The 13,139-nt window shown below is 48.8% G+C and overlaps 1 protein-coding gene and 1 long non-coding RNA gene across 5 annotated transcripts in view; one reads left to right on the forward strand and one right to left on the reverse strand.

Annotated features, from left to right (window-relative positions):
* PACRG (parkin coregulated) overlaps nucleotides 1-13,139 on the forward strand; it is a 531,317-nt gene that overhangs the window by 472,800 nt on the left and 45,378 nt on the right. The gene's annotated exons all lie outside the window — the stretch shown is intronic.
* On the reverse strand, nucleotides 1,105-8,840 carry LOC147366455 (uncharacterized). The gene is made up of 2 exons (XR_015133434.1): nucleotides 1,718-8,840; nucleotides 1,105-1,628 (listed from the first exon to the last, which is right to left on the reverse strand). It is a non-coding gene; the product is annotated as an uncharacterized LOC147366455 (long non-coding RNA).

The following is a 13,139-nucleotide window of genomic DNA, read 5'->3' on the forward strand; positions in this document are numbered from 1 at the left end:
TAAGAAAGCTTTTATTATAGCTACCAAAATTTCAGCTCTGCACTTTTAGGGTTGTTGCATTTTCTGTATGCTATTGAGAAAACATCCGTGACCTTATGGATCACCTTGATTCAGAATTTCAGTGGATCCTAAATGGGTTTACCTATGTTTGGTCAAAACCTTGAGTAGGCTGCATAGAAGAAGAAACATTTGTTTGCTATGTGTCCTCCGTTTCAACAAATATCTTGGCTACACTTAAATTTTATTAATTTCCCTCCTTAGCCTTCTGCTTCATTGGCCAAATAGCTCATGAGGTTGTCTGCAGAAGGTCTAAGCATGAATAATCCCACTGCTGGCCCCTTCTATACACTGTCTGTGGGATCTTCCTACATGTACAAGTACCAAATACAAGTGACAGCTCATTGCTGGCATGTGATATAAAATCATAAATACGAATTCCCTAGTTCTCAGACTGCCAGGATATCAGAGACATGACCACTAAAAACTAATAAGCAGGTTTGTAGCCATAGTTAGTTATTACCCTGGGAGATGGTGAGACCAGGTAGGGAAATTCTATAATTCACTACCTGAGTGAACTTGGGTCAATTCCTTAGCTTCTTGGTGCTTCTTTAGTTGGAATGATAATTATATAGACTATGACGATGATGATGATAATTAACTGATGAAGGTTTAATGAGACAGGGGCATATGCATAAGCCACACCTCACCACTCCTCACAGGGAAAATGAAAGTGTTAGTCATTCAGTCGTGTCCGACTCTTTGCGACCCCACGGACTGTAGCCCCCCAGGCTCCTCTGTCCATGGGATTCTCCAGGCAAGAATACTGGAGTGGATAGCCATTCCTTTCTCCAGGGGGATCTTCCCGACCCAGGGATCGAACCTGCGTCTCCTGCATTGCAGGAGGATTCTTTACTGGCTGGGTCACTGGGAAAGCCCTGAAAGAGAAACTGAGCACAAATGAAAAGCTCGTTACGGCAGAGTCAGGATAAGAACCCATATCTCTAGTACAGGCTTGAGAGCACAGAGGAGATGCAGGCCTTTTCTGCAGAGAGGCAGAGGTCCATCTTGAAGGCCATATAAATGAGCACGGACACCAGGTAAACATAAGTGTGGACAAGTTTTATTAATGCCCATGGTCTCTTTCGAGGGTGAGTAGCAGGAGACGAGATGAGGTGTGTTGCTTTCCTCATAGCAATGCTTGCCCAGTTCTCCTGTGCTGGTGATGTGAGTGGCATGGTCATCAGAGCCTGTTGATCTATGCTGAGACTGGACCATTTCTTTGGCCCTGCTACCCCAAGTCTCTTCCTACAAAGCTGACCACACATGCAGCACCAGGACACACACAGCAAGGACCAGGAAAGGGGAGGAGGCGAGGCTGGGAATCCTTGACCGTGAGGGCCATGGGGTCCTCAGAGCATCACCACTTGGGACCAGCGACTTCCGTGGCCATGGCTGTGCTTCTGATTCTTCCAGAACTTCATAATTCACTTACTATGAGTGGATCACGTTAACACTTTATCCAGAGTTCCGATCTTTGTCTTTCTCCCATGAGTTTACTTTGTCAGTAAAAGCTGGTGGACCGGGTGCAGTGTAGCTTCTTTAGCACCAAGTGTTTCAAAAATCAGAAGCTATAAAACATGAGAATCACTCGTAAGAAAATCAGATTGACTTCTTATAAATCAGTGGCATGAGAAGAGCGTAGGAATTCACCAAATACCTATTTTTCTCATATGTAGCTGAAAATACTGCATAGATAAGCCAGTTGTGTCAATTCTGTGACCACTATCTTTCTGCTCCCAAGTTGTCACTTAGAGATTGGTAACAAGATGATGTGTTTCTCAAATCATCCTCTAGTTTATCTCCTAAGGAGTAATTCATCAAAGCTTTCCGCAGATGTTCACAAAGAAGCTCTTAACCTATTAACAAAGTATCTAAAAAAAAAAGAAAAACAAAACAAAGTATCTGGGTCCTAGCAAAACAAGCCAGCATTTTCAAAACCAGCCTGGGTCACAAAGGAAATAAAGGGTAAGCGTTGAAACTGTGAGTAAATTGTGACAGAATCACGTCACACATCTCCTTGTGCGTGTGTGTTTCTTCTCTGCTACTAGCTTGGCCTAGTCAAATTTAAAGACCTTCAAAGAAGAAAAACACCAAGGAAATCAGATGTGAAAAACAGATGAGCACTTGTGATATTTCTAAGAAGTAAAAGTCTTGTAATAAAATCAAATTGGTTGGGGGGTGGGGAGCATTTTCAAGTTCCAGAACAAATGTCTACCTGTCTATCTAAAACTTGGAGCAGATTTTAGAAATAGTGGATGGGGTGGGGTGGGGGGACCAGCCTTGTGCATCCACAGCTTCTTATTTCACAGGCGAGGAAGCCGGGGCCCAAGTAGCTTATGCACTTGGTCTGAGGTCAAACGAGTGCAGAATAAAATCGGACCTAGACTTGCTGGTCTCCGTCTCCCGGCCCCGTCACTCTTAACCGCATCCTCTGTTTAGAAATGTGATGCATGTTATCAGGGCCAGAGTAATATTAGAGGAGATTAAGTAGCATAAAACTATCTCCCCTCACCAGGTGCCCTCCTAAGCCTGGAATCCTACCGTTAGGTAAGCATATCTCCTAGTTGGTCTGCTCCTGAAACGGAAATGAAGAGACCCTGAAGGCCCAGGGCAGGCCACGTGCAGCGGGGACAGCAGGGAAACCTGACCGCGCCTGGAGCCGGTGGTCTCCCAGATGGAGATGGGGGTGCAGTGGGCTGTGGAGGACCCCCAGGAAGGGAGAGATGCAGAATGAGAGTGGTAAGAGAACCCCAGCTTCTCCCTCGGCCCCCACTTAGCTCATCCCACCCCCACACCAGGCCCGCCGTCAACAGCAGCAATTTCAACAGCGTCGTTAGCAAACCTAAAATGCAAATTAAAAAAAAAAAAGTGTCATTCATCACGTAGCATTTCCAGTCGTAAAACCTGACATCTGATTTTTTTGAGGAGGCTGCTTCGGAAGGAAATTCTCTGTTGGTCGCCAAAGAATCCAAGCGTCATTAATGACCAGAAATATGTGCCTGAAAGAGAGATAAAACTGATGGAGGGGGCGAAGGGTAAGGGGAGAAAAAGACCCTGCAACTGCTTCTGACCTGAAGGGAAAGGCACCGCAATAAAAACAAATAGCCCCATTGAAGCAGAACTTTGCATTCCACCCTAAAAAAAAAAACAAAAAAATCGTCAACAAGTTGGCCCACTGTGAAGGGCTGTTCTGTACCAGACGCACAGACAAAGCAATTGTTAGCAAGCCCGGAGCTGCGTGCTCAGCGCAGACCCCAGGCTCCCGGCTCACAAGGGAGTGGGCACAGAGGGGTTTCAGAGGTGAGGCTGGGGGCGCCCTGGGGGAACACAAGGGATGCTTCGGGGCTCACAGGAAGCCTCCCGTTCAGGGGCGACGGTGACCAAATGGATCCAAGCAGGATGATGAGAGCACGGCCCTTCTGGAGTCCACCCCATGCAGCGGTTCACCCCCACCCAACTAGGGGTGCCCCCCTCCCTGCCCCCCCATCCCCACCCAATTAGGAAGGAAGCGCTTCCCCGTTAGGTCCCTGCTGGGCCTGGATCCAGCCTCCTCTCCGCTGAGGTCTTGAAGCACAGAGCAGAACAGCAGAGATCAGCCTTGCTCTTGCTGGCATCTATTGTTACCTTAATGCCTCTGTTTTCTAATGGACTCTTTAGTTACCCAAACCACAGGCTCTCTGAAGCAGGTTCTCCGTGACATGTCAGAGCCCAGTGTTTCTGTAGCCCAAAAGGAAGAACCCGTCACACTGAGGAGTTAATGGTTAACCTGGCCTTAAAGCCTCGTTAAGCCCGAATATGAACGAACCCACGGCCTTGGCAACATCCAGCTAAATGGCACCTCTCCCCTGCGATGGGGTTTTGCCTCCCTGTAGCGTAGAGAGGCTGTACAAGCGGCCTCGTCACCATTGCCTGGGCAGGCTCCGGAGACGAGAGCTAGGATCTCGGCGCTGGGGAAGGCAGTTGGGTCCAAGGTTACCCCCAGACTGTCCCGGCAGGCGGGCAGGTGACCCGAATCCAGTGGCCCTCCATGCTCAAGACGTGACCCACGAGCCAAGGTCACTCAGTGTTTGCTTCGAGGCACCTGACCTGGTCCTCCAGCCCGAAGGAGGTCTGGCAGGAAGACAGCCTCGAACAAGGAGCAGACACCAAGGCAGAAGGTCAGGCCAAAGGAAGGTCATCCAGGGAAGCAGAGACCCTGGGATCTGGGAGCAACCGGGTCATCTGGGAAGATCTCCAGTCTCAACGGTCCCTCCCCCGTCGCCGGTTCCCCCTCCCTCTCCAATTCCTAGGGGAGCTGAGGAGGCGGGATTGTACAAAAGTTTTAATTTTTAATTAGTTGAGTCCATCACAATTAGCTTTGTGGCTTCCTCAGTAGGTTCAGTTCTTGAAAAGCTACGATCCCTCCACAGGCTCATGTACTGTTTTACATTCTGCTAATTTTTTTATGAATTTTTAAACGCATTTGACTTTAATTTTCTTTCAGTACACAGGAGAAGATGTGTAGCCACATTAATTTTTCTCTAATGTGCTGTATCTCAACGTCAGCCACCAGGGACTCCTCCCGCCGCTGTGTGGTAGTGCTCGCTGTGCCGTACAGCGGATTCCAACTCAACATCCGGTCTGGTCACTCAGCAGACACACACCCGCCGACACTGTTCCGGATTCCAGAGATACAGTAGTGAACGACTCAGCCGTCTCTGGGCAATTTCAGTTGGAGGAGACAACAACAAATAAATAAGCTATGTCATCTTTCAGATAGCAGTAAATTTTATGAAGCAAAATAAGACGAGAGGAAGAGAGAATTGCAGCCCGGGTGGGTAAGGTGCAATTCAAAAACCACAAGATCAGGAAAGACCTAACCAAGATGGAAGCGTGACAAGGGCGAAACGGGCTGTCGGGTGTGTGAGGGAACCGTGTTCCAGGTGGGAGCGTGCAGGAGCAGAGGGCCTGAGGTGGTACCGGGTCCAGTACCCTCGCGGGGCCATGGCTGAACGGAAGTGGTGGGAGACGGGTCAGAGGTGAAGACGTGGGCGGTTCCGGGAGAGCAGCCGGTGTGGATGTTGTCAGTGACCCGGACGGAGGTGGCGGGTTCCTTTCCTGGGGATGTTGTAGCAAATCGCCACACCTTGGTGGCCCGAAACCACAGAAACTGGTCCTCTCACAGTGGTGGAGGCCAAGGGTCTGCAACCAAACTGTCCACCAGGCGGGTTCTCTCTGGACCCTGAGCGGGAGCCTGACCCGAGTCTCTCCGCCGGCTCTGGTGCTCGTGGGCGAATCTTGACGGCTGTGTGGACCCGTCCCGCCAACCTCTGCCTCCATCCTCCTGTGGGCTTCTCCCTGCGTGTCTGTGTCTGTTCCTCGTCTGTCTCCTCTGAGGACTGTAATCATCGGATTCAGGGCCACCTTAAATCCAGGGCGGTCTCGTATCCAGGTCTTTAACTTAGTTACATCTACTTCCACATGCGCGTACCAGGGGTTAGGACTTTGACACACCTTCTGGGGAGACAAAATTCAACCCGCTGGGGGAGGCTCTTTGAATACAAAAGTGAAAAGATCTGATATGCATTAAAGGGTAAGAGGGTCAGGGCAAAAGTGGAGACCAGCTAGGAGACTACCCTGGTTATCCAGGAGGGGGACGATTAGAAGTGATGAAGAGTTACTTAACATGTAGAGTTCACCTCTATATAGGTGGCTGATTCTGATTCCTTAGTTCCACAGCTTTAAATTGCTGTTTTCTTAACCACCGCCAAACCGTTCTGATGACTCTATGTTTCTATTAATATCTGATAAAATTAATCTTCTCTTCTTCCGTTTCCTAGTAATATTTTATAAACCTATTAATTTGCCTGAGACACTATTTTTATCTTCTCATTCAGGAAGATAGGTAGATAGAGATAAATAGATAGACCATGTTGTTTTTCAGTTGCTAAGTCGTGCCCAACTCTTTGTGACCCCATCGACTGCAGCACACCAGGCTTCCCTGTCCTTCACCATCTCCCAGAGTTTGCTCAAACTCATGTCCATTCGAGTTGGTGATGTCATGCAACCATCTCATCCTCTGTCACCCCTTTCTCTTTTGCCTTCAATCTTTTGCAGCATCAGGGTCCTTTCTAGTGAATCGGCTCTTTACCTCAGGTGGCCAAAGTACTGGCTCTTCAGCTTCAGCAGCAGTCCTTCCAATACATATTCAGGGTTGATTACCTTTAGGATGGACTGGTTTGATCTCCTTGCTGTCCAAGGGACTCTTACATCTGTCAATTTATTTGTCTTTTATTATCTTTTAAATGTTCTTTATAGCAACAGCATATGGCTCGATAGGTTTATCCCCAAGACTTTCTTGTGAGGAAGGAGTTAATATTACAAACAAGACCTGTGCTTTTGTTTGGGCTGGTGGCTGCTGGTAATTAGCAAGGCTATTAATTTTGGTATGTTTATTTCAGATACAGCATTTTGTTGAATCATTTTATTAAACACGATTATTTTGCTGGTTCCTCTGCATATTCTGATTTCCATTTTGTTAAGTGCAAATGATGATCTTTTCTCTCTTCCCATTATCACACCTCTTTATTTTTTTCATGTCTCACTGCATTAACCAGAGTTTTCAGAACACTATTAAGAAACTATCCTTGTTTCAATTTTTAAACAATTTAATTTGTCTATCCATTAAGCACAACATGGGCTCTCATTTTCCACAACTTTATCATGGTAAACAAGTAGCCTCTATTCCTAATATTTTAATATTTTGAAGAACCTCGTTAAACTGTCTTGTGGGCATGTTATTCATTTTAATTTAACCTGTTGATGCTGTGTACTGCACTGGCAAACACTCTGATGTCCAGTGCTTCTTGCGCTGTGTCACACGTCTTCCAGAAGGCTCCTTTATGTCGGCTTAAAGAAAGACTTCGGTGTTCGTTTCCTCCTTTCTTTCTATAATTAGGGATCTGATTTATTTTGGTGGCATCCTCATTAAAATCAATATGCTGGCCTCATATTACAATATTTGTGATAATTATGGCACCTTGGGACAGGATCTTGCAAAACTGCCTACCAATATTTTTTTATTAATGCTTCTGGAAAAAGCATTAGTTTTCTGTATCAACATCATTATCATAAAAATGTATTTATGAAACGCCTCTAATAACTCCTAATGCTGTGGCGTAACACAGAACAGTTCTTGTCTCCAAGGAACTAATGACAACCATTTGCAGATTGCGTAGCACTTTGCAGTTTATACGCCATCTCTTCGTAGATTATCACAGGGCAGTGTTAGTATGCCCATTTTTACAAATGACTTATCCAAAGCTGATTAGGAATTTGCACGGAGCCCTCCAGTCAACCAAGACAGGTGAAGACGGAACCTGAACTCAGGAGTTCTGATCCAAACCCAGCGCCCCAGATTGACTCACTGCCCAGCAGCTCACTTAACGTTTAGGACACTAAGCAGGAGCAGACATTAAACATCTTATTCTATAGTAAGGCTGGGCAGTAACTTCTTTGGGGAGAGATTGGAAAAAGGCTCTTCTGAAAGTTCCATGCTCCCCAAGGTTGCTTCCCAGCCATCATCCCATCACCTTTGGGTAAACCTCCTTTGATGTTCAGCCCTGTTAGATGCACCATCCGGTGCCCTCCTGATCACTGTGACCTCAGCCAACCATCCCATGTTGACTTTGGCGTCTCGTCCACAAGCCTTCTCTCTGTCCCGGGTCCAGCATCCACAGCGCTCTCCACGTCCCCGCAGGAGGCCCGTCTGAGACGACAGTCCTGCTTCCTGGCTCTGTTCAGTGTGGTTCTGATCATTTGGGCGTCCCTCAGCCTCACTCTGAGCCAGTCAGGGCCTCTCCTCTGCAGCACGCCCTGTCCCCCCACCACCCAAATGCCCCCACCTTGTCCCCGTCTGTGCGGTCTTTCCCTACCAGGCCGGACCACGTGGTTGGCCATCCCCAGAGTGAAATCTTTCCGTGGCCTCCCGCCCTTGTCTGCTGCAGCTCTTAGGGGGATGGGAGGCGGGCAGTACAGGTAGGAAGGAAGGAGAACCAGGAATCTCTGAAGTTCATGCTGAGGTCCCATCCCTGGAGGACAGAGCAGAGTTTTCCAGCTGGAAGAGGGCCTCGCCCCTGTGTTTCTGAACGAACGAGCCCACTCACTTGTCCCACATGCCCCAAGGTCACCATCTCGCTCTACCCTCCTTTTTGCATCTCGCACCCCGTTTCCTGGGGTGTCTTCTGTGGCGTTCCCCATGGCACTCCACCTTCTGCAGCGTCTAGGACCTCAGTGGACCCCTTGGCCAGCGCTGCCCAGGGCTGGGCTCCATCCTGGTCTCCTGCCACTGGGCAGCCCCCTCGTTTCCTGCCCCGGGGAGCCCCGAGGCAGTTCTCGCCTCGGTCCAAATAGGTTTGGTCCCCTCGAGGCTTCAAAGCCAGCTCACAAAGAACCCAAACCAGTTAGTCTCTAACTCCGCCATCATTCAAAGTTCCATCTTTAAAATGCAGAGATTTTTTGGCTTCCTCTACCTGCAGCTCGGCAACTGTATTTCTGTGGCTATTGTTATTCTATTTCTGTTCCTAATTGCTATTATGGAAAACCGTGCCTCGCTGAAGCTTTGGGAGTTGCCAATTGGTGGGCTCCCTTCAAATGTAAATGTGTTATGCAAATGCATTCTGTGGTCTTCCCTGGATCTCAACGGGAAAAGAACACTTTCTGGGATGGTGAGAACTGGAAGGCAGCCCCCTCCTGATTTACATGTGCACAGTTCTGAGGTTTGTTTTCTGTCTCCAACTTCCTCTCCCACTCCAGCAGCTGAATTTAAAATACTTGCTACAAGACGCGGCTTCCGGCGGGGGGGGGTGGGGGGGGTGGGGGTGGGGGGGGGTGGTCACTGCCACTTAACTGTTTCGTGGTCACACCCTTCGGGGACACAAGCATATTCACCAGTCAAACTTCCTTCCCCAAGAGGCTCAGGTGATGTCGGTAAAGAGACATGGAGTCTGGAACCTCGTCTTGCTGTTCCTGTTGTTGTTTTAATATGGAAAATGCTATCTCTTTATCCACTGAAGTAGATCAGTCACTGTGTTGTTAGCAAAGCCTTGCAGCATCGGTATGGATGGAGACCTCACCTTTCTGAGCAGAGTTCTAAGCCTTTGAAAAGCAGCTACTGAGAGTCAGTGAACATGTTCTTTTCCCAGGAGGTCACTGATGCCGGACCTTGGTCCCACCATCAGAACCTCCTTCCTCCTTCCTGGCACTCCTCTTTCTGCCCGGAGCTGCCCCCTGTGCCTGAAGCTGCCCCTCTTCTCAGAGCTGACCCCCTGCCTGGAGCTGCCCCCTCTGCCCGGAGCTGCCCCTCTGCCCGGAGCTGACTCCCTGCCCGGAGCTGCCCCCTCTGCCCAGAGCTGCCCCGCTGCCCGGAGCTGCCCCCTCTGCCCGGAGCTGCCCCCTTTGCCCGGAGCTGCCCCTCTGCCCGGAGCTGACTCCCTGCCTGGAGCTGCCCCCTCTGCCTGGAGCTGCCCTCTCTGCCCGGAGCTGCCCCCTCTGCCCAGAGATGCCCCCTCTGCCCAGAGTTGCCCCATCTGCCTGGAGGTGCCCCCTCTGCCCAGAGCTGCCCCCTCTGCCTGCTGTTTCCCTCACTTTGGCCTCCCCTCGGCCATGCCAGGCAGCCTCTTCTCACTGCCACCTGCCTCTCACCCACCCTCCCTGCTTCCCATTGTCACCAGTAGCAGTGTGGTCTAGAAGAACGTTCTCAATTTCTGAATCAACAAGCCCTCAAACCCCTTAGGTAACCGACTTAATACTCTGTGCTGTGCAAGGCGCTCTTGTAAGCGTGCGGCTATATTTCATTTACTTACTTCCTTTGAATCTACCACCTGGGTGCAGGTGGCTCAGTGGTAAAGAATCCACCTGCCAGTGCAGGAGATGTGAGTTCGATTCCTGGGTCGGGAAGATCCCCCTGGAGAAGGAAATGCCACCCACTCCAGTATTCTCGCTTGAACCAGGCAAAGATATGGACAGAGGAACCTGGCAGGCTACAGTCCATGGAGTCACAAAGAGACAAACAGGACGGAGCAACTGAGCACACATTAGGAACCAACAATGACTTAAAGCTAATAAAGCATGTGTAATACAAGTTCAGGACAGTGTTCCAGGGCTAATTAGCTCAGCCTGAATCTATCAGCAGCTTCTCTGTTCAGTATTGTTGTTGTTCAGTTCAATATTGTCCATATTGGATATCTCCAAAATGGAGAAAAAAAGTTACCACAAGTGTACGGAAATGTATCCCACACACTCTAAGATAAATTCTAAACTGTGTGAAAGGAGATAGACCAAGAGGAGCAGTGGCGGAATGGCCCTCGCCCCTGAGGTTTGGCTGTCTGCCTTTTGTTTGTACGCTGTCGCATTACTGAATATTCCTCATTCTGAACCTCTGAAAGAGAAAGGGAAAGTAACTCTTCCCTGGATATCATTTCTGTTCTGAAGTGCTAAAAATACTTTCAAGTGCAATTAGCTTATTTAAGAGGCAGAAATTATATGGTTCTCTGCCCGCCTCATGGGGTCACTGGGAGGCTAAAGGGATGGGTAATATATATATTAGTGCTTTGAGCACAGTTGGAAGAAAATCTTGGTGTAAATTCGAGGTGGCTTTGTAATTATCTAGCAGGATCAGACTGTCTGATCAAAGAGAATCACTCTGATCTACTCAGTGGTCTCTCTCCCTCTTTTTTTTTTGGTTTAGTAATGTATTACAAATTGACATGTGTCCATGAACACGATCTATGGCTCAATTAGGTCACCCAGATAGGGCCACATGAAGGTCAGTTACATTCTACTCTTTACTGGTTTTCATGACAAATTTGCCTGATAGTTCATGTTACTCTAACAATCTCCGTCACCTTTTCTCAGGGGAGAAAGGGATTACAACCTTGCAAAATATATAAATTTGCCCCAACTTGTGAAAAACAAAGAAACTGCCATGCTAGACCCAAGCCTGGCTTTTTTTTCTTTTTTAATTGGAGGATATTTGATTTACAATGTTGTCTTGGTTTCTGCCATACAGCAAGGTGAATCAGCCACAAGTATACATACATATCCCCTCCTTCTTGAGTCTCCCTCCCACCTCCCTCCTCCCACTCCTCTAGGTTGTCACAGAGCACCGGGCTGAGCTCCCTGTGTGACACAGCAGATTCCTGCTAGCTATCTATTTTACCAATCCTAAAGGAGATCAGTCCTGAATATTCACTGGAAGGAAGGACTGATGCTGAAGCTGAAACTCCAGTCCTTTGGCCACCCGATGCGAAGAGCTGACTCTTTGGAAAAGACCCTGATGCTGGGAAAGACTGAAGGCGGGAGGAGAGGGGGACGACAGAGGATGAGATGGTTGGATGGCATCACCGACTCAATGGACATGAGTTTGAGTGAACTCTGGGAGTTGGTGATGGACAGGGAGGCCTGGCGTGCTGTGGTTCATGGGGTCACAAAGAGTTGGACACGACTGAGCGACTGAACTGAGCTGAATGTATACATTTCAATGTTCCTCTCTCAATTCATCCCTCCCTCTCCTGCAGGTCCATCCTCTATGTCTGTGCCTCTAATCCTGCCCTGCAAATAGGATCATCAGTCCCATTTCTCTAGATTCCCTGTACACGCCTTGATATACGAGATTTGGGTTTGTCCTTTGACTTACACTCTGCTCTGTATGACAGATGTCGGGCTTTTTAACTCTACTCCGGGAGCCAGGCATTTTGCCTCCCCTCGGAGCTGTCTGAGGCCTTGCAGACACAACTTGCATGGGCACGGCGGTTGTGCCAAGGCCCCAAGGAGCCCAGGGAGAATTCTGCAACAGTCTGGCAGCCAACCAGACTCCAACGGGAGGGCTGCCCTCGCTCCCCAGGGGAGGCGCTTTGGCCTGCAAAGCTGCCCTTGAAGGCCTGCTGCCTCCACGGAAAGGGCCTGTCCCCGTGACAGCCCAGGGTGCCCACCACACACCAGGAAAGAAGCCCACCCCAGAGGAAGCTCAAGCGAAAGCTCCATTATACTCAAAAATACGTCACCATGGCAAACCCTTCTCATCTGGATGACAAAACTCTTTGATCGTTTCTCCTAACCAGGCGCACACACACACACACACACGCACCCCTCTGGGAAACTTTCTCACATTGGGCACCCATTTTTTTCTGGCACTATCTGGAACTGAAGAGCCAGAGTTAAGGTTAAAAAATGACATTCTCACTGAAACCATTTATGAAAAGCCCATTACCTAGCAATTTTCGTATTTGAATGCAATTATGTTAATGTTATTAGTACATTATGAATGGTACTAATATGATCATTGTTTTGTGTGGTATTACAGGAAATTAATTTAAATGGATTTACATATTTCCAGATAAGGGGCACTGCTCACTTGGGTAAATAAAGAAGCTCTTATTTCTCAGAAGCAAAAACCAACACGAAGAGAAAGCTGGGTTGTGACTTCATTCATCACTCTAACAGACATGATTGTGGAGTTTCTGTTAATGTCAACATTTTGCGATTTTCAGAAGTGTTTTTCTTGTGTAAAGGAGGGATCTGAATCAGTCTCCCAGCCCCCTGGGAGGTGTCCCTCCGCTCCTTTTCATAGCCGAGGGAGTTGACAATCAAGGGAACTAAGCAGCTCATCCCAGGTTATCCACAGTCTCGGATGGTGCAATGTTCAGACTCCAAATGCCTAGACCTCAACTCCTACACTCCCATCACAGGGGAATGCAGCTTGGTACTCAAATCAGAGATCTAATTACAGAAGCCTGGGCCTCTGAAAGTCCCCCTTCTCAGGATTTTGGTGAGAGGAAACGACTCTCAAAGATGCGTGCTTATGCCTGCCTTTTGACGAGGCAGGCTTCCATACAGAGCGTGCCCTCGGCCAGCTTCCTGCCCCTGCAGAGGAGAGTCCCCCAGACTCACTGGGCAGCTGCTCCGTGCCAGCCCCATGCTCCTGGCACTTCATCACTGGGTTCAGCTGCGGACAGGAAACCGGCCACTGCTTGAGCCTTGGGCCCCCGTCGGTGTCAGCTGAGGTCATTTAAGGCCAAGAGAGGTCCCTGGGGGTGACTGGG

The sequence above is a fragment of the Bos grunniens genome, chromosome 9, assembly GCF_055505025.1.
Source record: "Bos grunniens cultivar Pamir isolate PY7600 chromosome 9, Bosgru_T2T1.0, whole genome shotgun sequence".
Lineage (NCBI taxonomy): Eukaryota > Metazoa > Chordata > Mammalia > Artiodactyla > Bovidae > Bos > Bos grunniens.